The sequence below is a fragment of the Oryx dammah genome, unplaced genomic scaffold (assembly GCF_014754425.2).
Source record: "Oryx dammah isolate SB20612 unplaced genomic scaffold, SCBI_Odam_1.1 HiC_scaffold_2, whole genome shotgun sequence".
NCBI classification, from domain to species: domain Eukaryota; kingdom Metazoa; phylum Chordata; class Mammalia; order Artiodactyla; family Bovidae; genus Oryx; species Oryx dammah.
In genome coordinates this window covers 2176042-2203441 of record NW_024070186.1, presented here as the reverse complement: position 1 = coordinate 2203441, position 27400 = coordinate 2176042, and positions in this window count along the sequence as shown.

The following is a 27400-nucleotide window of genomic DNA, read 5'->3' as shown; positions in this document are numbered from 1 at the left end:
ATTATGTCTAATACAGACTTGCTGACTTGTCCATGTATAATACATAAACACATCCATAAAAATTTAATGCCTTCAGAGTACTGCCTTCACCCACAACGCTGCCTGTTGACACATTTTCACTCTCCTTAACACTGCTTCCTGAGAGAGTCAGCCAAGTGTCCAGGTGGCAGAGTGAAGAGTGACCTTGGAGAGGTGGCCAGAGAACCAACTTTTCAAAACTCTGGGGTCAGTTAGTCACTCAGACATTTAGTAACTTGTGTGGTGATGACAAATGTGGCTTAAGTTTATTTTGAAAACTGGATCCTGAATTACAAATAAGAGCAGCAGAAAAATCCGTCTTCCCAGGTAGTGCAGTGGTAAAGAATCCTCCTACCGATGAAGAAGATGCAGGTTCGATCCCTGGGTCAGAAGATCCCTGGAGGAGGGCATGGCAACCCACTCCAGTATTCTTGCCTGGAGAGTCCCATGGACAGAGGAGCGTGGTGGGCTATAGTCCATGGGGTTGCAGAGACTCAGACACGACTGAGCATGCATGCGTGCACACCCCAAGGACAAACTACACTGCATTCAAAGAGCTGTTAAGCAGTCTCCTAAACTCTGGGATAAAATCATTTTGCATCATTCATCAGAGCAGAGTCAGTCCTAAAGCAAAGATTCAACCCACATCTTCCTTTCAAAATGAACATTTGCAAGACTAGAACAGACATGATTGTTTTTGCAGGATCCAGGTCCGAAAGTTTGGGACACACGCCAAACTTTTTCTTCTTCTCTCCTTGTCAGGACAGCAGAGGCAAGATCTCTGCCTTACCAGGAACTAAGATTTCTGAGTGTAAACTCTCAGTTCTTTGTAGGAAAGGTACGATGCAACAGAAAACCTTCCCAAATCATTTCTCCTTCATCCTTTGCTGATTAGAAACCAGCACTCATAGTTTGGATTTAGTTTTTAAAAGGCATTTGAATATACATTCTGCTTTTTTTCAGCTTCTGTTGCTGAAATGGAGATTGGAACTGGCCAGCTCCACGAGTCGCCTGCCCCCAAACAGTCTCTAAAATTTCTGTTCCTCTCTGGATAGTGGGTGTGCAGTCATTTTGCAGCACTCGGCCCGACTCTAATCACAAGTCTATTATGGCCCTGTGGCCTTTTCCGTAACATTTATTTTCAGGTCTGCCATGTGTTGGGCATTCGTAACAGCCGGGCTGACTGTCACTCTGTGGCTCCAACAGCGTCGGCCGTGAGAGTAGGTCTGGACTCCTGCAAAGTGTGATGGAGTTGGCCAGGCTTCATGCAACAGACTCAGATTATGGTCCTTTGTCCAGAGCAGGCGTGCTATAGAAAGAGAGAGGCTTGACACAGGGCCTGCTTTCTAAGAACATAAAGGACCATTGATGGTAATGATTTAGATTAAAATTCAATTGTTTCTTGGTCCTGGGGCTCTTTCAATGAGGTAGACAGTTTGCTTTCCTGGGAATTTTCTTGGAATTGCTATTTGTGAGGGAATGTATTGCTCAAGTGAAGCTTGTTCCAGTTTATGGCTGAAGCTAACATGTGGATGGCACCTGAGTAGCACATGTCCTTTTGAGTTGATTATAGTCCCCTTCCCCAGAATCTGGGTCCCCCTAGAATCTGAGTCTATTATATCTTTATAGAGGTTTCAGAATCGCCTGCTTAGAAGTAGGTATATATATATTACCTATATCTATCAGTGATTAACAAATTAACACATATTGCTTCTTCTTTTACCTAATAACTATTTGTTTAACTCAAATTTATAAAGAGGTTTTATCATATTGAAGGGATATGTGAAAACACCTAAAACATTGACCTTGGGAAAAGGTACTTATAAATTATCCACTGTTTCTTAACTACTTATTTCAGTATTTGGATAGTTAAACAAGGAGAGCAGCCATCTTTAAACAAACATACTATTGGGTTAAGACTATGGAGATAAATTGACAGACAACATAGCAACTCACTGACCTCCGATGGATAACTGGGTGGATCCACAGCTGCTGGAGTGGGAATTATTTCATAACGTACATCAGATTACATGTACTCCCTGCTCATAACTCTCCAGTACTTAAAAAAAAAAATCACACATGGAATCCAGAGGATCTAATGCGATTTTCTGCTGCTTCCTCCCCTAAGCTCACTGTTTAGCACTTCTCCCCAGTGTCAGTGTGATCTAACCAGTCTCACTGTGTTCTAACCAACTTCATCCAAACACACTCTGATGACCCCCACCCCATTGCCCCTGATGTCCCTCCAGCCTGGAAGGCTCCCGTTTCTGCCTCTGCCTGCCTCCCTCCCTCCTTGGACTCAGGCTTCTGTTGAAATGAGATTTTCCCCAGAGAACTCGTTCTTGACAACCTCTCCAAACTCTACTGTTCCCACATTATGCTTTCATTTCATCTGGTTCATGTCCCTCATTGCACTTTCATCAGTAAAGTTTCTCCAGGAAAAAGGGAACTGTTAAGATTCATCTGCAGATAAATACATAGATTGTTTTGAAGGAGTTGCCTCATGGGATTGTGGGGGTTGGCAGGTCTGAAATCTGTATGATAGATTCAGTTCCGTTCAGTTCAGTTGCTCAGTCGTGTCCAACTTTTTGTGGCCCTATGGACTGCAGCAAGCCAGGCCTCCCTGTCCATCACCAACTCCCAGACTTTACTCAAACTCATGTCCATTAAGTCAATGATGCCATCCAACCATCTCATCCTCTGTCATCCCCTTCTCCTCCCATCTTCAATCTTTCCCAGCATCAGGGTCTTTTCCAATGAGTCAGTTCTTCACACCAGGTGGCCAAAGTATTGGAGTTTCAGCTTCAGCATCAGTACCGGCAGGCTGGAAATCTAGGCAGGATTTCTAATACAGTCTTGTAGAAGAATTTCATTTGCTGGAGAAGCTCTATACAGTCAACAAAAACAAGACCAGGAGCTGACTGTGGCTCAGATCATGAACTCCTTATTACCAAATTCAGACTCATATTGAAGAAAATAGGGAAAACTGCTAGACTATTCAGGTATGACCTAAATCAAATCCCTTATGATTATATAGTGGAAGTGAGAAATAGATTTAAGGGACTAGATCTGATAGATAGAGTGCCTGATGAACTATGGAATGAGGTTCGTGACATTGTACAGGAGACAGGGATCAAGACCATCCCCATGGAAAAGAAATGCAAAAAAGCAAAATGGCTGTCTGGGGAGACCTTACAAATAGCTGTAAAAAGAAGAGAGGTGAAAAGCCAAGGAGAAAAGGAAAGATATAAGCATCTGAATGCAGAGTTCCAGAGAACAGCAAGAAGAGATAAGAAAGCCTTCTTCAGAAATCAATGCAAAGAAATAGAGGAAAAGAACAGAATGGGACAGACTAGGGATCTCTTCAAGAAAATTAGAGATAACAAGGGAACATTTCATGCAAAGATGGGCTCGATAAAGGACACAAATGGTATGGGCCTAACAGAAGCAGAAGATATTAAGAAGAGGTGGCAAAAATACAAGGAAGAACTGTACAAGAAAGATCTTCATGATCCAGATAATCATTATGATGTGATCACTAATCTAGAGCCAGACATCTTGGAATGTGAAGTCAAGTGGGCCTTCGAAAGCATCACTATGAACAAAGCTAGTGGAGGTGATGGAATTCCAGTTGAGCTGTTTCAAATCCTGAAAGATGATGCTGTGAAAGTGTTGCACTCAATATGCCAGCAAATTTGGAAAACTCCGCAGTGACCACAGAACTGGAAAAGTTCAGTTTTCATTCCAATCCCAAAGAAAGGCAATTCAAAAGAATGCTCAAAATACCACACAATTGCACTCATCTCACACGCTAGTAAAGTAATGCTCAAAATTCTCCAAGCCAGGCTTCAGCAATATGTGAACCATGAACTCCCTGATGTTCAAGCTGGTTTTAGAAAAGACAGAGGAACCAGAGGTCCAATTGCCAACATCCTCTGGATTATGGAAAAAGCAAGAAGAGTTCCAGAAAAACATCTATTTCTGCTTTATTGACTATGCCAAAGCCTTTGACTATGTGGATCACAACAAACTGTGGAAAATTCTGAAAGAGATGGGAATGCCAGACCACCTGACCTGCCTCTTGAGAAATCTGTATGCAGGTCAGGAAGCAACAGTTAGAACTGGACATGGCACAACAGACTGGTTCCAAATAGGAAAAGGAGTACGTCAAGGCTGTATATTGTCACCCTGCTTATTTAACTTCTGTGCAGAGTACATCATGAGAAATGCTGGACTGGAAGAAACACAAGCTGAAATCAAGATTGCCAGGAGAAATATCAATAACCTCAGATATGCAGATGACACCACCCTTATGGCAGAAAGTGAAGAGGAACTAAAAAGCCTCTTGATGAAAGTGAAAGAGGAGAGTGAAAAAGTTGGCTTAAAGCTCAACATTCAGAAAAGTAAGATCATGGCATCTGGTCCCATCACTTCATGGGAAATAGATGGGGAAACAGTGGAAACCGTGTCACTTTATTTTGGGGGGCTCCAAAATCACTGCAGATGGTGACTGCAGCCATGAAATTAAAAGATGCTTATTCCTTGGAAGGAAAGTTATGACCAACCTAGATAGTATATTCAAAAGCAGAGATATGACTTTGCCAACTAAGGTCCATCTAGTCAAGGCTATGGTTTTTCCTGTGGTCATGTATGGATGTGAGAGTTGGACTGTGAAGAAGGCTGAGTGCCAAAGAATTGATGCTTTTGAACTGTGGTGTTGGAGAAGACTCTTGAGAGTCCCTTGGACTGCAAGGAGATCCAACCAGTCCATTCTGAAGGAGGTCAACCCTGGGATTTCTTTGGAAGGAATGATGCTAAAGCTGAAGCTCCAGTACTTTGGCCACCTCATTGGAAGAGTTGACTCATTGGAAAGGACTCTGATGCTGGGAGGGATTGGGGGCAGGAGGAGAAGGGGACAACCAAGGATGAGATGGCTCGATGGCATCACGGACTTGATGGATGTGGGTCTGTGTCAACTCTGGGAGATGGTGATGGACAGGGAGGCCTGGCGTGCTGCGATTCATGGGGTCACAAAGAGTCGGACATGACTGAGCGACTGAACTGAACTGAACCGAACCTCCGTTTTTGTTCTTAAGACCTTCAACCCACTAAACAAGGCCCAACCATATTATCAAAGTTAATCTCCTTTATTTAAAATCATGTACCTTGTACATGTTAATCATATCTGTAGAATACCTTCATAGCAACTTCTATATTAGTGTTTGAGCAAAGACTGGGCATTTATCACCTAACCAAGTTGATGCATAACATTTAAAATCATCGTGGTACCCACCATTTTGTGACCATATAAAATCATTGATTTACTTGTGTATAGTAAATCTCCTTCTTAAGACTGAAGGGTCATGAGAGTGAGATCTGTCTCAGGACATATTCTAGTACCTCTCATGGCATCAGATACATGGTGTGTGCATGCTAAGTCATTTCAGTCATGTCCAACTCTGTGACCGCATGGATGTAGCCCACCAGGCTCCTTTGACCATACGATTCTCCAGGCAAGAATGCTGGAATAGGTTGCCATGCCCTCCTCCAGGGGACCTTCCTGACCCAGGGATCAGACCTGTGTCTCTTGACCTGCTCTGGCAGGCAAGTTCTTTACCACTAGCACCAAGATACACATGAATGGTGGTACTCCTGTTGTGTCTTGCATGGAATGGCTTCCTTGGACCAAAGAGTCAGAGACAGCATTTGATGGCACTCCCTTTGAACAAAGAAGTGTCAGCTGCTGAGAAGTTATAAAGAACAGACTTTCTGGTGTGCTATTATGTATTTGCTCATGTTCTCAAGGTAAGAAAACCTGATAATTGACAGGAAAAACTGACAATTGATGAGAAAGAGCTGGCCAACGTCAATTAACCAATGTGTAATCCTAACACCAATTATTTTTAAAATATTTATTCATGTATGTATTTGTCTGCCCCTAGTCTTAGTTGAGGCACACGGGATCTCCAATCTTCATAGTGGCAGGCAGGATCATTTTAGTTGTAGCCTGTGGGACCTAGTCCCCTGCACTGGGAGCCTGGAGTCTCAGCCACTGGACCACAAGGGGTGTTCCCCAACATCAGTTATTGAGTTTGAATGTGAGAGTAGAAAATTCATATAGAATGTTAATTTTGTGTTTTCTAAGATAGTAGACAAATCCTATAGGAAATTATGACTCAGAATAAAAACATAGTCATCAAGATACCTACTCAGCTACTTAAGTTCCAACTTTAACTTTGGGTTTTATAGGATTGTATGGCTAAGTTTATTGCTTTGATTAAATATTTTAAGAACTTCATATATATCTTCATGAAGGGTTTCCCCCCTTGGTTAATTTGATGGAGTGGGAGGAGATGAAAGTGACAAACATCAAGGGACTCTGGAGTTTTAGGTCGAGCACCTGGCAGAAAGTAGGACATAGTATGCTCTGGGGATGGAGTCAGGTGGGTTTGAAGACAAAACATTTTTCAAATTATAATGTGGGTTTGCCAAGGCAAGATTAAGAAAGTCAGGCTTCCCAGACAGCATTTCAACTTAAGCTTATTCGACCTTGGTATTTATTAAAATATTTTGCAAAAATGAACCCTTCCAGACTTTAGGATTTAAGAATATGACTAGTATTCTCGACTTGGGAAATCTTATAGATATCTTTTTACACTAATCATATGAGATTTATGGACTCCAATATTCCACCATGTTTTCCTTTATGATCTTCAATCCTGAAGATCTTTTTTACATTTAGTATCTTACTTGAGCTTTCTGACAACTCTGTGAGGTAAGCAGGAAAATGGTATCATCTCTATTTCACTGAAGTAGAAACTGAAACTAAATATTTAACTTACCTACAGAGCTCACACAGCTAGAACTGATTAGGCTTCCAACGTGTCTTAGGAACTTTCTACACTGCACTGTTCTGTCTCCTTGTTAGGGAGGGCTGAGACTGTCAAGGTATAAACTTTCTGCTTCTTGAGGATTAAATGACAGACCAGTTGCTCATTCTATTACCTGGGCTGTTGGATGTTTTCTCAATGATTAATCCAAGACTTGTTGAGACACAAGAGCGCTTCTTTGCCTAAGTCTTGTGACGGTTTAGGAAGTGCTTTATTCCAGCAGAGAATGTGTGGCCAGTTCTCTCCTCCTGGGCTGAAGTTTTCTCTTCACTTCTATCATATGTCATGAGACTACCTTCTATTTCATGCAGAATTATAAGGAAATATTTTTACCCCAAAGTGATCATTTCTCCAGTGATCCATTCATCCTTTTCTGATTTTTGGTCCTTTTTTTTTTTTTAAGCTTATTTTATCAGGATTTTTTGAGTCTTGCTTTGTTTCTTATTTGTTTTTGTCTGTTCTCTCCTTCAATTTTGTACAGGCTCTGGAACATTATTTTTACACCATTTCAAGAAATAAACTTTATCCCACATCTGTAACAGTTTTTCTGACCCATTGGAGGGGCTTTTTTTCTCTTTTTCTCACCAGCTTTCTCTTGCTGGAGAACACACTTTTAGAATATAATTTATTTATTTTTGGCTGTGCTTGGTCCGTGGCTGTAAGGGCTGTTCTCTGGTTACAGTAACCAGCGGTTATTCTCTAGTTGTGATGCATGAGTTCTCACTGTGACAGCCTCTCTTGTTGGGGAGCACAGACTCCAGAGCATGCAGGGGCGTGGGCTCAGTAGCTGCAGTTTCCACGCTCTAGAGCATGGGCTCAATAGTTGTGGCACTTGGGCTTAGTTGCTCTGCAGCGTGTGGGATGTTCCCTGACCAGGGATCAAACCTTTGTCTCCTGCATTGGCAGGCAGATTCCTTACCACTGAGCCACCAGGGAAGCCCTGAAAATACACTTTAGAAAAACATACTATGGTATAATTTGGATGCAATATTTGGTACATATTTTATTTGATACAAATTAAAATGACTCCCGATTTTGCAAACATTGAAACAATAATATGAAGCACTGGTGAACCAGGAAGAAAGCAGAGAGTCTGTCCTGCTGGTGGACGACACATGAATACAAGCCTCTTGGAAACAGTTTGGTGATAATATCAAAGACTTTTAAAATGTGTGTGCTCTTTGGCCTTCTAATTTAATATACAGGAGTTTATCCAGAACTCCTAAGTTTATTCAAAGGTATGTGCAAAAGCTTAGCTAAATGACAATTGCATGAACATTGTTTAGAAGAGTAAAAATTTAAAATAACCTAAGTTATGACCAACCTAGACACCATATTAAAAAGCGGAGACATTACTTTGCCAACAAAGGTCCGTCTAGTCAAGGTTATGGTTTTTCCAGTGGTCATGTATGGATGTGAGAGTTGGACTGTGAAGAAAGCTGAGGGCCAAAGAATTGATGCTTTTGAACTGTGGTGTTGGAGAAGACTCTTGAGAGTCCCTTGGACTGCAAGGAGATCCAACCAGTCCATCCTAAAGGAGATCAGTCTCAGGTGTTCATTGGAAGGACTGAGGCTGAAGCTGAAACTCCAATACTTTGGCCACCTTATGCAAAGAGTTGACTCATTTAAAAAGACCCTGATGCTGGGAAAGATTGAGGGCAGGAGGAGAAAGGGATGACAGAGGACGAGATGGTTGGATGGCATCACCGACTCAATGGACATGGGTTTGTGTGGACTCTGGGAGTTGGTGATGGACAGGGAGGCCTGGTGTGCTGCGGATCAAGGGTCACAGAGAGTTGGACACGACTGAGCGACTGAATTGAACCTGAATAATGTCAGGTTTTTGGTTAGATACACTATGGTGCATCCTAACTCCAGATTATTGTGCATTTATTTTAAAAAGAAGATGAAGAAAAAAATACATGATGGCATAGAAAGATGTTCAAGATATATTTCAAGATGAAAAACCTAATTAAAATATTATTTAATGCGGCAGAGCAGCTAAGCTGGTGCACACTGTCGCGCCTGTGTGGAAGAGCCCAGGAACTGACACTGCTGTGCCCACGTGTTGCAGCCCCTGAGGCTCGAGCACCCTGGAGCCTGTGCCCCACGGGAGGAGCCGGCGCAATGAGACGCCCACGCGCCGCAGCCCGAGAACAGCCCCCGCCCTCTGAAGCTAGACAGAAGCCCACACAGCAGCTAAGACCCAGCCCAGCCAAAAATAAAAATAAATAAATGAACAAAACTTTAAAAAAACATTATTTAGAATGGAAGCTCACTTAAAAAAAAAAAAAAACACATTTAGCAGAAAAGAAAGGGAACTTACACACAAAAATGTTCGTGGTAGATGTCTGTCAGATGCAGGCTTGTGGATGGTATGTTTTTCTTACCTGTAGTTTCTATGCTTTTGATGTGGTCTGTATTACTTTCGGAAAGGGCAAAAGGAAAAGTTATTAAATATTGGAAATATTGGATATTTGATATTCCAAACTAAAGTGGATCCTGATTGGCTGTGAAGTGCTCTGCTCTGCATAATTTTATGCATTTTTATGGTCATTTTTGTCTTCTAGGACATCTCACAGATTGACTTGAAAGTAAAATTTTTAGAAACCATTACATTTTTTAAAATGACATTTTATAAAGTACTAAACTAATGAACCACCTTCAAGCACTTCATTTAAAATGTTCCAAACTCACTATTTGCAAGTGGTTGGTGAAGTAATCATTCTGCAAAAACATGACAACTGAATTTTCTATTTCCATTGCTGTAAGAGTCTTGGGGCAGCCAATCCTGTACCTAACAAGGGAAGGAACTCCTGAAGGGCACTAACAGTAATCCTGAATTGATTAAGCCCAAATGGAGTACAACAGGTTTGAACACACATGATCAAGCAACCGTTTTCAGTCTTATTGGGTCTGAGATGCCACATTTTTAGAATTATAAAACCCTGACAGTTCAGAGTTGGGTAACACTAGTGGGATCCATCACCCACATTTCATAGACCAGAGAACAGTGGCCCACTAGGGCTAACTGAAGCAGTCAGACTGAGACCCAGTTCATGTCAGAGTCAGGACTAGAGTTCTGATCCTCTAACCTTAGCTCTATGCTTTCTCTGGGATCAAAGCTCAAGTAGCAGTCTTGCACCATAAAATAGATAATCTCAAGCAAGGTTTTTACCTCTCTGAGCCCTGATATATTTGTCTGTAAAGAGTATGCAATATCTACTGTGGGGCTGTGGAGGAAGTGAAGTAAGATCATTTAAATAAACACCCTAGCGCTATGTCTGGAACACAGTAGGAGCTGAGTAAACTGTAGATGTTATTATTACTGTTATTACTCATTCGAGATCCAGCTGAAAGTTGGATTTATGAGGTGGATCTTGGGACGAGGTTAGAATTTCTTTGAGGAGCATTTGGGACAGGAAGGTATGTGAAATTGTTGACAGACAGCCTAGAGGCAGCAACACTGAGAAGAAACCCTTGAGCAAAACTGTAAAATGAAAATTTTAAAGGTAGAAGAGAAAGAGTCTAAAAGGCAGAAGAAACAAGATGGGCCCGGGTCAGAGAAACCAAGGAAACACTGGCTGTCGGGGTTGCCATTTCCACTGGTTTTCTTGGAGGGGAGAGTTTTTGTTGACAGAAAAATAGAGTCCAGACATAAAGAACATGAGTTACAAAATATGTATGTGTTGAGATCTCTCTTTTTTCTAATGCACTTAATTTTTTATCATCAGTGTATAGTTGATTTAGAATGTCATATTAGTTTCAGGTATACAGCCAAGCAATTCGTATGTAGACACATATTGTTTTTCATTGTTTTCCAGATTCTTTTCCCATATGGGCTGGTACAGAATGTTGGGTGTACTTCCCTGCGCTCTACCATAGGTCCTTTCCGGTTGTCTATTTTATGTACAGTAGTGCGTGTGTGTGTGTGTGTGCGCGCGTGTGTGTGCGTGTGTGCGTGTGCGTGTGTGTTCACGCATGTGTGTGTGTGCATGCGAGTGCGTGTGTGTGTGGGGGGGGTGTGTGTGTAGGGCTTCCCAGGTGGCACTAGTGGTAAAGAACCCGCCTGTCAGGGCAGGAGACGTACGAGATACAGATTCGGTCCCTGCGTTGAGAAGATCCCCTGGAGGAGGGCAGTGTTCTTGCCTGGAGAATCCTCTGGATAGAGGAGCCTGGCAGGCCACAGTCCATAGGGGCACACGGAGGGCGCGTACGTATATATGTTAACTCCAAACTCCTGATTTATCCTTCCCCCATCCCCTTTGGTAACCATGGGTTTGTTTTCTATGTCTGTGAGCCTGTTTCTGTTTAGTAAATAAATTTATTTGCATATATATTTTCTTAGATTCTACATGTCAGTTCAGTTCAGTTCAGTCACTCAGTCGTGTCCGACTCTTTGTGACCCCATGAATCGCAGCATGCCAGGCCTCCCTGTCCATCACTAACTCCCAGAGTTCACTCAAACTCACGTCCATCGAGTTGGTGATGCCATCCAGCCATCTCATCCTCTGTTGTCCCCTTCTCCTCCTGCCCCCAATCCTTCCCAGCATCAGAGTCTTTTCCAATGAGTCAACTCTTCGCATGAGGTGGCCAAAGTACTGGAGTTTCAGCTTCAGCATCAGTCCTTCCAGAGAACACCCAGGACTGATTTCCTTTAGAGTGGACTGGTTGGATCTCCTTGCAGTCCAAGGGACTGTCAAGAGTCTTCTCCAACACCACAGTTCAAAAGCATCAATTCTTCGGCACTCAGCTTTCTTCACAGTCCAACTCTCACATCCGTACGTGACCACAGGAAAAACCATAGCCTTGACTAGACGGACCTTTGTTGGCAAAGTAATATCTCTGCTTTTGAATATGCTTTCTAGGTTGGTCATAACTTTCCTTCCAAGGAGTAAGCGTCTTTTAATTTCCTGGCTGCAATCACGATCTGCAGTGTTTTTGAAGCCCAGAAAAATAAAGTCAGACACTGTTTCCACTGTTTCCCCATCTATTTCCCATGAAGTGATGGGACCAGATGCCATGATCTTCGTTTTCTGAATGTTGAGCTTTAAGTAAGCGATAGCTTGTGCTATTTGTCTTTCTCTGTCTGACGTGCTTTATCCAGTACAACAATCTCTAGGTCTGGTCCATCCACGGCGCTGCCATGGCAGTGTTCTATTCTCCTTATGATGGAGCAACATTCCCTGTATGTATGAACCACATCTTCTTTCTCCACCCATCTGCCAAGACATCTCTTTCAATGAACTTGGCTGTTGAAGAAGGGCCAGAGGAAACTGATAATTTAATATGATTTTAAGGACAAGCAAAGACATTACTTTTACTGTGGAAGGTCTGAGCATCAGTAGGAATTAGCAAGAAGAATTTGACCTAATAGAGAGGATGCTGGGGACAAGAGAAACCATAGCTGAAGCTGTAAGGGGCAGGGTCCAGCCCGTGGGTAAGGATGAATGCGCCACGGCAGGAAAGGGGAATATCTCTTCCTCTGAAATAAGGGCAAGGGGAAGCGGGGATCAGTGATTTCGAGGTGAAGAGAAACAGGATTCCTATAGAGTCTCCCCTTAGTCTTCTGGGTAAGCCAAGCAGTCAGGCAGTTTCTCTCTAAGGAAGAGCCAGGGGCTGGAGGGAGGAGTATTAGAGAGGCCCGAGGTTTAGAACAAAGCACCGGGGGCACCTGGAGGGGCTTGGTCCCAGAACAATACAAAGTATGCTGGTATAGACTCAAGGTCCACTGAGATCCAGCCTCGTGACTGTGTAACTGACCCCCTCAGCTCTACATCAATATCTCGACCTTGTAAGCTTCGACAGACCACAGGATTTCCAAGAAGAGGGCTGGGGGAATACCAAGGGAGCTAGAAGGTCTGGGTTGACTGAGAGCAGAGGGATATCAGAAGCCTGGTGATGGAGCAGGGAGAGAAGAGGCGGGGAAGACAGGTGCTCAGAGCAGAGGGATATCAGAAGCCTGGTGATGGAGCAGGGAGAGAAGAGCATGGTCAGAAGCCTGGTGATGGAGCAGGGAGAGAAGAGGGCGGAAGACAAGTGTTCAGTGCATGTCTGTGGCCGAACTGTACGGGTGAAATGTGGGCATGGAGCAGTTTTGAGAGATAAAGTTTGCAGTGAAGTGAAGTGAGACAGAGATGAAAGAGTTTGGCCCTGAGGAAGTTAAGACAGTCATCTCCAACCTTTCTCACACTGGTAAGATTCAAGTTAGTAAGGTGATGCTCAAAATCCTTCAAGGTAGGGTTCAACAGCACTTGAACCCAGAATTTCCAGATGTAAAAGCTGGCTTTAGAAAAGCACAGGAAGCAGAGATCAAACTGCCAGCATTCACTGGATCATAAAGAAAGCATGGAAATTCCAGAAAAACATTTACTGCTTCATTGACTATGCTAGAGCCTTTGTGTGGATCACAACAAACTATGGAAAACTCTTAAAGAGATGGGGAATGCCAGGCCACCTGACCTGTCTCCCGAGAACTGCCAAGAAGTAACAGTTAGAACGCTGTATGGAACTGACTGGTTCAGGATTGAGAAAGGAGTACATCAAGGCTGTATATCATCACTGTTTTATTTAAGTTATATGCAGAGTACATAGTGTAAAATGCCAGGCTGGATGAATCACAGGCTGGAGTCAAGACTGCTGGGAGAAATACCAACAACCTCAGATATGCCGATGATACTCACTCTAATGTAAAGCTGGACTATAAAGAAGGCTGGACAACAAAGAATTGATGCTTTTGAACTGTGCTGATGGAGAAGACTTTTGAGAGTCCCTTGGACTGCAAGGAGATCCAACCAGTCAGTCCTAAAGGAAATCAATGTTCAATATTCATTGGAAAGACTGATGCTGAAGCTGAAGCTCCAATACTTTGACCACCTGATGAGAAGAGCCGACTCACTGGAAAAGACCCTGATGCTGGGAAAGATTGAGGGCAAGAGGAGAAGGGGACGACAGAGGATGAGATGGTGGACGGCATCTCTGACTCGATGGACAGGAGTTTGAGCAAGCTCTGAGAGAGGGAAAGACAGGGAAGACTGGTGTGCTGCAGTCTGTGGGGTCTCAAGCAGTGGGACACGACTGAGTGAATGAACAACATATGATTCCAGTGGATTACATTATTGTGCACTTTATTTATATTACTATTACATTGTGATATATAATGAAATAATTACACAACTCCCCATAACAGAGCGTCAGATCATCAGACGTTCGATTCTCATAAGGAGCAAGCAGCCTAGACCCCTCCCATGTGTGGTTCACAGTAGGTTCACGCTCCCGTGAGATCTAACGCCACCACCGATCTGACAGGGGCGGAGCCAGGCGGCAATGTGACCGATGGGGGCGCGCTGGAGATCAGGTGAAGGGCCATCGGTTCACCCGCGGCTCACCCCCTGCTGTGCAGCCCAGGTCCTAACAGGCCTGGAGCTGGTGCTAATCCCTGGCCGGGGGGTTGGAAACCCCTGGGATAAGACACTGAAGCCGAGGTTTCATCCACGCTGACAATGAGACTGGAAGGCCTCAGAGGACGATGAGCCCAGGATCCTCCCACCCGCAGCTGGTTGCAGAAATGGCGTGCAATGCCCTGGGTCAGAGGCCCTGTCCCTGACCTCGGCTTGGAGCTGGGCCATTGTTACTCCTCCCTGTTCTGCAGAAATGTCTGCATGTCTCCTCCCGGAAACCTTGACGTGCTGCTGTTTTGCATTCGTGGAGCCCTGTTCATCCCAGGAGACCCTGTGCCTCGGGGTCTCCTGCTGGGAGGAAATGGGCCTGCCTACATTTTCCCCGAGGAGCCTGCACGTTCGCTACCCAGCTCCCAGATATCGCCTGCGTCCCCGTGGTGCAGCCTGCGCCTCTTATTTCGAGCTGAGTGTGATGCCGCTCTCCACTTTGCAGGCTTTGTACACATCAAAACAAACAAACAGAGACCCAAACACACCCCAGCAGGCTTATTGTCAGAGAATTAGCTTCCATGCTGGCACAGCCAGACGAATTCAGATAAGAATAGCTTAAAATAAATCCTCCCAGGCAAACTGGTCAGAGGCCAGAGCTATGGGATAACTTCTGGCTCCCACCACATTCTGTACACATGTTCTGTTATCCTAAAAGATTTTATTTTATATTTTTAAAAGGACTCAGAGATAACAGGAAAACAAATTAAAGCTGCCTTTCCCTCCCCAAAACCCGAGGTAGTTGAGGAGGTGTTTGGTTGGGAAGTCAAATAGCTGGTGCAACATTCGAGAGCATCTGTTTATGATTTTTTCTGCCTCCAGGTAAATAGAAATGTGATCTTCTACTGCTGGAGGCTTCTCCTTCCTGCAAACATTAACCACATGCCTCGGTTGGAAGGCATTCTACTCCTAGGTCAAGCCTGTGGTTCCCTCCTCCATAACCTTGAAAGCCACCTATGCACACTCCCTGACAGTTGGTACCAGTTTACCATAACAAACATCTGTGGGGACCATCTCAGTAATTACAGAAAGAAAAAGAATTTTCATCTTGTAGTTAACTCAGGTGGATTTGAAGCAGGAGCTTAGCTACTCTGTGTATACCTCTTTCTTCGGGGAAATCGGAATCTAACATTTGGACATTGCACATGTCAGCTTCAAAGGATTACAACTATTATTTCAACATCCCTCTGTCTGGCTAAATGATGACCCAGCAAGGGAGCAAGGAATAAGACCGGGAAATAGAAGAAAGCTTTCCAGCCAGTGAATGAGAAAATGTGGATGCATCTGGTCCATGGCGGTTCTGTTTTCCTTCTGAGTGAATTTTTATAAGCCGGAAGTCACCTTGATCATCCCCAAAGAGACAGGGGTTATCATGGCAGCAAGCTTTCACCCATTTCCTGGACCCGTAAGGGGAACTATTTTTCTATACTTACATTTATAAATTAAAGCGTCCTCTTAGCATGTCCAATTCAAGGGGCCTCAGTCCATTCTGAAATGAGTTATAAAGTTAGGGAGGAGTGTAGAGTAATACGAAGAAGTAGTGTTCAGTCAGAGACCTGCATTTAAGTCTTGACTCAATCGCTGAGTGCCCTTGAGCAGGGAACTTGACCTCTATTGCTCTATCTCTGTCATTTGTAAAATTATCCTAATGTTTCCTACATTATAGGTTACTGTGAGAATCAGATGAAATAATGTAATAAAATGCTTAGTATAATAAATGGTTAACGGTAGGGAGAAGAAATGACAGTGACCTCTGTAGGATGAGGCACGATGCTAAACTCTTTATACAGAGTAGCTCATTTGATGCTTTCAACAAGCCTGTGACATAGGACATATCAGGAAGAAACGTTTTTCACACAGAGACACAGAGGTCTAGCATGTAAGAGATAAGAAGAGAGGCACAGGAATAAACCATACACATAGGAAGAAAAGGGCTTCCTTGGTGGCTCAGAAAGTAAAGAATCTGGGTTCGAATGCTGGGTCCGGGCAGATCTCCTGGGAAGGGAATGGCAACCCACTCCAGTATCCTTGCCTGGAGAATCCCATGGACAGAGGAGCCTGGATGGCTGCAGTCCATGGAGTCGCAAAGAGTCTGACACAGCTGAGCAACTAACACACACACAAACACACACACAAACACACAAACACACACACACACATAGGAAGAAAAGGGCTTAGCTGGTGGCTCAGTGGTGAAGAATCCGCCTGGCAAACAGCAGACATGGGTTTAAACCCTGGGTGGGGAAGATCCCTGGAGAAGGAAATGGCAACCCAGTCTTCCTGCCTGGGAAGTCCCATGGACAGAGGAGCCTGGCGGGCTGCAGTCCACGGGGTCGCAGAGTCGAACAGGACTTGGTTAAAACTGAGCCCACACTCATGCATCCATAGCAATAGAAAGTGTGCAAAAAATAATAAAAATGTAAAACATAAAAAGAATTTTAATTTGAAATTTTTGTTTAAAAATTTTTTTAACATTTTTTAAATTTAAAAATAATATGTGGTGGTGGTGGAAGTGACGGTGGTGGAAGCTACTGTTTGCTGAATGCTTATTAAGTACCAGGTCCTGTACTACTTTTTAAAATAGGCATTCCCTTACTCATGCCTTACAATAGCTGTAACAGACAAGGTGCAATCCTTAGTCCGTTTTGTACTAAGGAAGGTACAAAGGAGATTAGAAACCTCCCCAGGGTCACACGGGAGGTCAGTGTTGGGCTGGGTCTGGGGTTTAGCTCTCGGAGACTCAGAAACTGTGCTCCTTCCCTCTAGTCCAGTGATCCTCACAGTCTGGTCCCCAGAAGCAGCGTCAGCGTCACCTGAGTATTTTTAAGGAAGGAAAATTCTCAGCTCCACCCAAGACCGACTGAATCCGGAAGACTTGTGAGGAGACCTGGGTCTGCATTTAACAAGCCCTCCGGGGGATTCTGCTGCAAGAGGGAGTTTGAGAGCCCTGCACCAGATTCTATTGCCGACTTCTTTGGGGACGGTTTTGACTTGGTGATTGCGATCTAAAGAATGGATCTGATTGTTCCCGCTGGATTGAGCTATCTCCAGTCCAAACTCTCATTATTCCTTTCGTACCACTCTCCATTACTTCCTGCACCTATTGCCATGTGGTGCCCGTGGCAACAACAACAAAAAGGCCCTGTGGGAGCACCGTGTGTCTGAAGGTCTTGAGTGAGGCCTCCGTGTAGAGCTGTGGCTGTGCATATCCCACTGAAGGTGACAGTCAAGGTTACGCCTCATGTCTCTTTAGCTGTGCGTGAGCAACTAAGTTAACTTCTCTGTGCCTCAGTTTTCCCACCTGTATAATGGGGATAATCACATCACCTATTTCAAATGGATGCAGTGAAGATTAAGTGTAACAATCATTAGACCAAGGGTAAGTTCTGAGCTTAGCGCATTTACTCAAAAAACATTAGTTAATGCTACTAGAATTTTTTTTCTTTTTTCTAATTGAAGTACAGTTGATTTACAATGTGTGTTAATTTCTGTTGTACAGAAAAGTGATTCAGTTATACACACATATACATTCCTTTTAATATTCCTTTCCATTGTGGTTTATCAGAGGACATTGAATATAGTTCCCCATACCATACATAGGACTTTGTGGCTTATCCAGAATATGTTTTTTTCTGAAAAGAATCAGGCACTGTTCTAAAAGATATATTTAGGACTAATCAAATGTATTCTAGTGTACAGAGATAAAAGTAAGTGAAGGGCAGTCTGTGGCAGAACGCCTTGCTTCCACGTGCTGTCCTTTCCAAGAAAGCTTGAGTAGGAAGCAACTAACTGTGTTAAAAGAGGGTGGCTTGTCTCTGCTACAGTTTCAGGAGCCGTGCACCTAACTGTTCTGTCACTAATGAGTAACCAAGAGAGAAATGGATTCTCTTTCAAATATACTTTTTTTTTTCTTTTGATTCCATCAGAACAAACTGCCTCTAAACAGCCCATTAGTTACAACACCTGAGCAGAAACAAGATCACAGGGTTATTCTATCAGCTGGCCCTTCTCAGCACCTAACTGCTTCCCACTGTGTTTAAGGGCAAGGAGAGAGCTGCACGCGTCCCGGGCACGCACGCTGTCAGGGTGCCGAGTGCTGACGCCCAGTGAAATGAGAGCGACATGCAGACGGAGCTGAGAGAGGGACTGACTGCCTGAGAGGGAGCTGATGTCTTGAGTCCTATTTATTCCCCCTACATGTTTTCATCATCCAGAAGATAAACCTGGGCGTGTCTTTTCCAGGGCACTGCATGCCTAGCTCCTCCATCAGCAGAAACCCATGGGATGGTATGTTATTTGCTGCTCTAATAAATTCCACCAACTAGGGGCTTAAACAACAGAACTGTCTTGTCTCACAGCCCTGGAGGCTGGGCGTCTAGCACCTCAGTGCTGGCAGGGTGGGTTCCAAGGCCCTCTCCTGGCTCCTGGGGGTTTGCTAACGAACCCCAGCCCTGCTCTGCTGCACTGCCTGGCCTTTGCCCTCATCCTCACAGGACGCTCTCCTGTGCCCAGTGTCCCCTTTGGCAAGGACTCCAGTTATGCTGCATGAAGTCTCCAGCCTGGCCTGGTGTAGCCTCATCTTAACTAACAACAGCCGAAGCAGCCCTGTCTCCAGCTAAGGTCACCTTCTGGCTTCCTGGTGGCTGACACAGCAAAGAATCCACCTGCGATGCAGGAGACCTGGGTTTGACCCCTAGGTTGGGAAGATCCCTTGGAGAAGGGAACAGCTACTCACTCCAGTGTTCCTGCCTGGAGAATCCCATGGACACAGGAGCCTGGCGGACTACAGTCCATGGGGTTGCACAGGCTTAGACACGGCTGAGTGCCTTTCACTTTTCTGGTGGGCTGAGGGCTCAGGACTCAACATAGGGAATTTTAGGGGCTGCAGTTCAACTAATAACTGATGGTAACTGAAGCCCTAGGCCCACTCCACAGGTACTTCTGGCCTGTTCAGACAGCCTCAGAGGCGTGCTTCTCAGGCTGTGATGGGCACAAGAACCGCCTGAGCGGGTCTCACTGAAGTGCAGATTCTGTCGGTCTGCTCTGGGCTCAGCATTCAGTCTTTGACCTGCTTCTAGCGATGTGGGTGCTGCTACTTTAAATGGAATGTCCCAGGAGAATTTTGCGAGGGTTCATGCTCATTCTCCATCGCTCACGTCTGTTATGCCAGAGCTTGTTGTGTTTCCTCCCAGAGGCTGGCAGCTCTCCACCTCCTCACCGAGAACCACATTTCTGGGGTAGCTGCAGCTCAGGATGCAGAAGTAATCAGAAACACAAAATTCAGAGGCTCTTAGGGAAACATCCCTGCCTGAACCAGCCAAGGCTGGGCGGCGTCTGGCTCACCAACCATTTTCTGAGCTGAGTTTCCATCTAGGCCACGTCATCTTTCATTAGAGCTGTGGTTTGAGCGTGGCCGTAGTGGTATCCTTGCGGTTTAATCCTCCTGAGAGCCCACGGATGACAGGACAGGTTGAGAAAGGGTTGGGGTTCCTTGGAGAACTTTAACATATTAATACTTAGATTGGGGTGGGGAGGGGAATATGGGCAGCATATAACAAATTCAGTGTCCTCCTGCAGAATATATCAACAGAGTCCACAAATCAAACAGCTCAATATAAAAATGGCCAAGGCTGTGAGGAGGGAATTCACCTTGAGGAAACCTCAATGAGCCATAAACATGAACATATTTTTGTTCCCACTAGTAATTTGAGACATTCAGATGAAAACGTGAAAGAAAGATTATTTCTCATTCTTTAGAGGAATGAAATATTTGAAACAGTAAGTGATGATAAGAGTATGGAAAAATTGGTGCTCTCCTTTATGGGCAGGAATATAAATTGGAAGTCAATTTGGCAAAACTGCTGTCTCTGACAAGTAATCCCTTCCTGTGGAATTCCGGTTTTTGTCTCTACCCTACAGAAACACATAGGGTAGGAATACATACATAAAGATACATAAGGACACACGTTTACGGCAAGTACTCTTTATTAATAATAGCAAAACTTATTGACAACCTAAGCACACATCAATGAGAAACTACACCATAGCACAGACCTACCGTGTAGCCATATAAATGATTAACAACGGATAAACATTTCTTTGTTGCTTCCAATGCACCAGACCCTGTTCTAAGGGCTTTTCATGTATTAACTTTTTAATATGGCACAGATACTGTCCTTATGCCCATTTTAGCAGTATGAAACTGAAGCACAGCAAGAGTCAGTAAATTTCCAGCCTCTCCAGTAGGGACAAAAGTGAGATTTGGGTCCGTGTGATCCAAATGCACAGGATACACTCTTCAGCATTCAAGGTGCCACACCTGGGCCACGAGAATGGGGCGGTCTCCGTGTCCTGGTGTGGCAAGATCTCTGAGAAATGTTGTAGTAATATACTAGAAATGTAAATATATGTAGCATCAATATTAATGAATGAAAAAAGCAAGGTTCAGGATGGGTCATGATCTGTCTAAGAAAACTCCAGACTCACATGCTTTATGGAACTTGTGTATGCGCATCCATGGAGTGGCAAGTTCCAGAAGGTGTCACAATAAACAAGCAGTTATCTCTGAAAAGAGAGAAGGGGTGGCTCTGAGATGCAAGTTTGGTATAAAAGACATTTTAACTTGTTGGGCGCTAAGGACTTCCCCACCCTCCCCCAACCCTGAAGGATTATAGGTTAACAAGCATGAATTCTAAAGCAGTGGGTGAAGGCATCAGCTCGAGCCTTGCTGACCTGGCTTTGCTCTCGAAGGAGGCCGGGAGCAGCCCCGGCCCGCTGCTGCCAGCCCGGACCCGCACGCCCTCGCTGCTCTGGAGGAGGCCTACCCGGCCCCGCTCACCGCCTGCCGAGACCCTCAGGTCCTCTCTTCCCGCGCAGCTCGCAGGAAGCCGCCCCTAGCACGTGGCCTTTCCTCCATCGCTCTCATCCTCATCACTGTTTCTCTTCCTTGAAGGTGTGATTTATTAGCCCAGTGGTGGTTGTTTATGAACATTCCTGTGATCACTGGGGAGAATAGAAAAACTTCAGTTTAGAGAAACTGAGGATCTAGCGACTACCGCAGATTTAAAGGGACTGGTGCCTGGGGAAGGGGGTTATTTTGGAAGGTCCCTGTGCCTTTAAAAGTGTCTGCATTCCACTGGATCCAATACAAGATTGCCATCTCCCTGGTAAATCAACATGACTTTGCCTCTACATATAGTTTACCCTAATTTATCACCTTGTCCTCACTTCCCCCTCTGGTGCCCAAAGCACCCCTGTAATGAAAGAAACGCAGACCCCTGAGAAGAAACATAATTGATCATTGATCTTTATCTATTGACCAAGCAGATAGACTAGGCGCTGCCCAGCACGCATAGGCAGGTCATTTAAATACTGCTCCTCATCTCTAGGCTGAGACCAGATACATTTCTCCTTAGGACAGCAACCAGCAGATTCTGATTGCCTGACGTGGGAAGGACACGCTTGTGATATCTCTAAGCTCTGTCCTCTGCTCTCTCGTGCTTCTGTCAAAGCACAAAGAAACCGCTTTCCCCACCAAAAGCATCCTCACCTTCAAGGACTCAAACTGTAAGGATTCTTTGAGGCTAGATCTCCAGAATACATTAAGAACATACTAGATTCTCTGTAACTCCAGTAAACACAGCTTTATCTCTATATTCCTTATGTAGGTGCTATAAAGAAAAAAAAATCATGAAAAAAAAAAAAAAGGAATCTAAACTCTTACCCCACAAAAATGGATTGTAGACAGAAGTACAAGAGTACAGTAAACCTTCAAAAAAATACAGGAGAAAATCTTTGTAAAAGCACAGTCCTAAAAAGAAAAAACTGGTAAGTTGGACTTGATCAAACTGAAAGTTTTTGTGCTTCAAAAGCTACCATTAAGACAGTCAAAAGACAACTTCAGGCTGAGAGAAAATGTTTGCAAATCATATATCTAATAAAAGACTTTATTTAGAATATATAAAGAATAACTAAAGCTTAGGAAGAAGAAGACAAACAATTCAAGATATAAAACTGGCAAAAGATTTGATAGACACTTCACCAAAAAGGGAATCTCAATGACTAGTAAGCATATAAAAGTATACTTAACACCATCGGTCATTAGAGAAACGCAAATGAAAGTCACAATGAGACACACGTATACACCCAGTACAGTGTCCCTAGTTTTAAAAAGACCTAATCACCAAATGTTGAGAAGGATGTGTGTGGAGAAGCCAGAACCTTCATATACTACTGGTAGAAATGTAAAGTGGCACGGCTATTCCAGAAGCAGTTTCACTTCAAGGAATCTAAGCAAGAGATATGAAAAGATATGACCACATAATTATGTATGCAAATGCTCATAGCAGCATTATTCATAGTAAATCAGAACTGGAAACAAGCTAAATAGCCATCAACAGGTGAATGGATATAAGTGAACATGGTTGGAATGTTTTTTAGCAATAAAAGGGTTGAAATACTGATACTTGCTAAAACATGGAAGGAACTCAAAAAACATGCTACGTGAAGGAAGCCAGACTTCTATCTTCTTTCAAAGCACAGAGAGAAGAAAGACTACATACGGTGTGATTCCATTTATATGAAATGTCTAGAACAGATAAATCGGTACAGACAGAAAGCAGACCAATGGCTGCCTGGGGCTGGACAGGAGCAGGGATTAACTGGAAACAGGCATGAGAAAACTTCTTGGGATGATGGCAATATTGAATGTGGTAATGGTTGCAAAACTCTAGAAATTTACTAAAAATTAACAAGTTGATTTAGTGAAAATGAAAGTCACATCTGACTCTTTGTGACCCCACGGAATTCTCCAGGCCAGAATAGTGGAGTGGGTAGCCTTTCCTTTCTCCAGGGGGTCTTTCCAACCCAGAGATCGAACCCAGGTCTCCCACATTGCAGGCAGATTCTTTACCAGCTGAGCCACAGGGAAGCCCAAGCTATGAAAGGAAAGCTTGGAAGAAAAGCTATGACTAAACTAGAGAACATATTAAAAAGCAGAGACATTACTTTGCCAGCAAAGGTCCATCTAGTAAAGGCCATGGTTTTTCCAGTAGTCACGTATGGATGTGAGAGTTGGACTGTGAAGAAAGCTGAGCACCAAAGAATTGATGCTTTTGAACTGTGGTGTTGGAGAAGACTCTTGAGAGTCCCTTGGACTGCAAGGAGATGCAACCAGTCCATCCTAAAGGAGATCAGTCCTGAATATTCATTGGAAGGACTGATGCTGAAGCTGAAACTCCAACACTTTGGCCACCTGATGTGAAGAACTGACTCATGGGAAAAGACCCTGATGCTGGGGAAGATCGAGGGCAGGAGGAGAAGGGGACGACAGGATGAGATGGTTGGATGGCATCACCGACTTGGTGAAAGTGAGTTTGAGCAAGCTCCGGGAGTTAGTGATGGACAGGGAGGCCTGGTGTGCTGCAGTTCCTTGGGATTGCAAAGAGTCGGACATGACTGAGCAACTGAACTGAACTGAATATGTTAATTTAAATGAGTGGATTTTTACATTTACAACTGATGAGTTTTATGGTATGCAAATTACACTTTAATAAAGCAATTAAAGGGCTTCCCAGGTGGCATCCCTTATGGCTCAGACAATAAAGAATCCACCTGTAACGCAGGAGACCTGGCTTCTATCCCTGGGTCGGGAAGACCCCCTGGAGGAGGGCATGGCAACCCACTCCAGTTGCCTGGAGAATCCCATGGACAGAGGATCCCGGTGGGCTGCAGTCTGTATAGCTGCAAAGAGTTGCACATGACTGGAGTGACTTATGCACTCAACGCTATTTTTTTTAAAAAAGGAAACTAATAGCATATTCCCTTGTGCTTGACCTGGACGGAGTCTTTTGATCTGTCACTTCAGTACTAGTTTTGATATTTGCTAGCCACATTAACCAAGACCCTTGGGCCCTGGAGATTTTCATTATTCACTTTAGGGATTGACCAGTATCTGTATCATTTTAAAGACAAAATACCAAAGGAGTAAAGGGCAGAGCAGATAACAAAGATGCCTACTTTATCACATGGTGGTCACAATTCCGAGAACACTCGACTTGCAGGAAAAATAGCTGCCAACCTGTAGTTACTTAAAGAGGTCTCAGTAAGCACTGGCATTTTTGTAGAAGAAATACTCCCTTCTCACCACTGGCCAAAACTCTTCGTTCAAATTAATTTGGCCATTTTAAACCTCTAGTCACTGGGAAAAGAGGCCTAGAAGTCAGGTTGGAAAAATCACTGTAGAATCTAGATGGAGCCAGAAGTAACAGATTCAATTCCAGCTCCAACAACTGACACCTAACAGTGTTTGGGAATTCACGAAGTGTTCATGAATAGTGGCTGGCATAATTATAATTCAATAATTCTACAGCATTTAAAAGAATTTTAAAAATGATGGAGTCTGCATTGAATTTACTACTATGAACTCATATTTACTATAATCTTAACTTGAATTTATCTCCTTACCCAAACTTTTAACTTTCCTATTTGTTTAAGAACTTAAGCACCTGAAGCTAAAATTCATCCCCAAATTCCCCCTTACCTTTTGACTTATTCCCCTAGTCTCTCTCCTTTGTTCCATTTTGATGCTCACTAGCCTAGTGAAGGTCAACAACGTCTGAACTGTGCCAGCAAGCTTTTGTTTTGCTTTCCTCTTTTCATCAATCCCAACTCCCTTTTCCAGTCTGACACGGGCAGTGGCTCACCACCACCTCCCTTCTTACTACCTGTTCATTCCCGTGCTGTGTCACGAATCTCGTCTCTTCCAGCGGACCCTAATCTCACTTCTCCCAACACGGATCCTCTTCTCTAAGCAGACGAGATCCCCTTACTGTCCACTCTGTCTTCTCCATCTTAGTTTGGCCAAGAAGGCCCTCTTTCTATTTTGGAATGTGTCCTTCCAAGGGTCACTTTGAAAAAGGATGAAGCTGAAGGGTTACTTCACAGGCCCCACAATCCGCCCCTTTTCTTGGGCATCCCAGGCCTCATCTTTACGAGTTTGCTGCTGAGGCTGCCCCGCCGTGGGCTTCACACACCCACTCTCCTGACCCTCTGCTTTTCCATTCCTTGAGGTTTAGATCTCCAGTGCTTTTGGAGTGTTCACAGCCTGATAAAGTAGTTCATATTATGGAATAGATGGATACATCCGTTTGAACTCTGTCACAAATCAACATCTGAGTTTTAAAAGGGATGGTCTGTGCCGCAGTGGGACAGCCCAGAGGCCAGCAGGACTCCCATCAGCACATGGGAGGGGCAGGGCGGGCTGGGCTGTGGGCACAGGAGCATCATGCCAGGCCTGCCGTCACTCTCCGAAAGCTCCCACGTCCTCGGCCTGCTGGACGCCGCCTGGCTCCCCCTCAGTGACGAGTGGCCCGTTCTTCTCTGCACTGGGGTCCCTGCAGACCACAAGCGCAGCAGTTGGAAAGGCCTGGATCCAGCTCTTCACTCTCCCCTGACTTGCCGTGAGACCTATGGCAGGTCTGTCCATCTCCCTGGGCCCCAGGTTTCTCATCCGGATCAGGGACCATCTCACCTTTAACCTATAGGGTGGCTATGGGGGCGGGGGAAATGAGACCCAGGGAACACCCATAACAGCATCTATCACACAGTGAGAGGTGAACACAGAGGTAATCTGGGGCTTCCCTGGTGGCTCAGAGGGTGAAGAAGCTGCCTGCAAAGCAGGAGACCCAGGCTCAGCCCCCGGGTCAAGAAGACCCCCTGGAGAAGGGAGTAGCTACCCTCTCCAGTATTCCTGCTGGAGAATTCCATGGATAGAGGAGCCTGGCGGGCTACAGCACATGGAGTCACAAAGAGTCAGACGTAACTGAGCGACTAACACACACACACACAGGGTAGGATATTACCGTATGAAGCCTTGCTCTTGAGTAATCCCATGAACTCACGCTGTCTCCTCAGGCTGTTCTCAAAAACAGGCATTTTCTCTAATTCTTTCTTTCTTTTTTTCTTTCAGAATTACAGTGGCTCCTTATTTGTGTATAGATGTGCATGTGTGTATATGCATGTATTTGTACATATTTCTTTATCCCCTGCCATTTCAGAACGGTTTTGTGTGGCTTTTCTTATTTCTAAATGAAGCATTAAGAATAACCTCAAGTTTATACTTAGTTGTAAGTTCAGTTAGTTCAGTTTAGGCGCTCAGGCATGTCCACCTCTTTGTGACCCCATGAACTGCAGCACGCCAGGCCTCCCTGTCTATTACCAACTCCCGGAGTTCACTCAACTCATGTTCATTGAGTTGGTAATGCCATCCAGCCATCTCATCCTCTGTCATCCCCTTTTCCTCCTGCCCCCAATCCCTCCCAGCATTAGGGTCTTTTCCAATGAGTCAACTCTTCGCATAACATGGCCAAGTTTCAGCTTTAGCATCAGTCCTTCCAATGAACACCCAGGATTAATCTCCTTTACAATGCACTGGTTGGATCTCCTTGCAGTCCAAGGGACTCTCAAGAGTCTTCTCCAACACCACAGTTCAAAAGCATCAATTCTTCAGTGTTCAGCTTTCTTCACAGTCCAACACTCACATCCATAAATGACCACTGGAAAAACCATAATTTTGACTAAGACGGACCTTTGTTGGGAAAGTAATGTCTCTGCTTTTGAATATGCTATCTAGGTTAGTCATAACTTTCCTTCTAAGGAATAAGTGTCATTTAATTTCATGGCTGCAATCACCATCTGCAGTGATTTTGGAGACCAGAAAAATAAAGTCAGACACTGTTTCCACTGTTTCCCCATCTATTTCCCACGAAGTGATGGGACCAGATGCCATGATCTTCGTTTTCTGAATGTTGAGCTTTAAGCCAACTCTTTCACTCTCCTCTTTCACTTTCATCAAGAGACTCTTTAGTTCCTCTTCACTTTCTGCCATAAGGGTGGTGTCATCTGCATATGTGAGGTGATTGATATTTCTCCTGGCAATCTTGATTCCAGCTTGTGTTTCTTCCAGCCCAGCGTTTCTCATGATGTACTCTGCATAGAAGTTAAATAAGCAGGGTGACAATATACTGCCTTGACGGACTCTTTTTC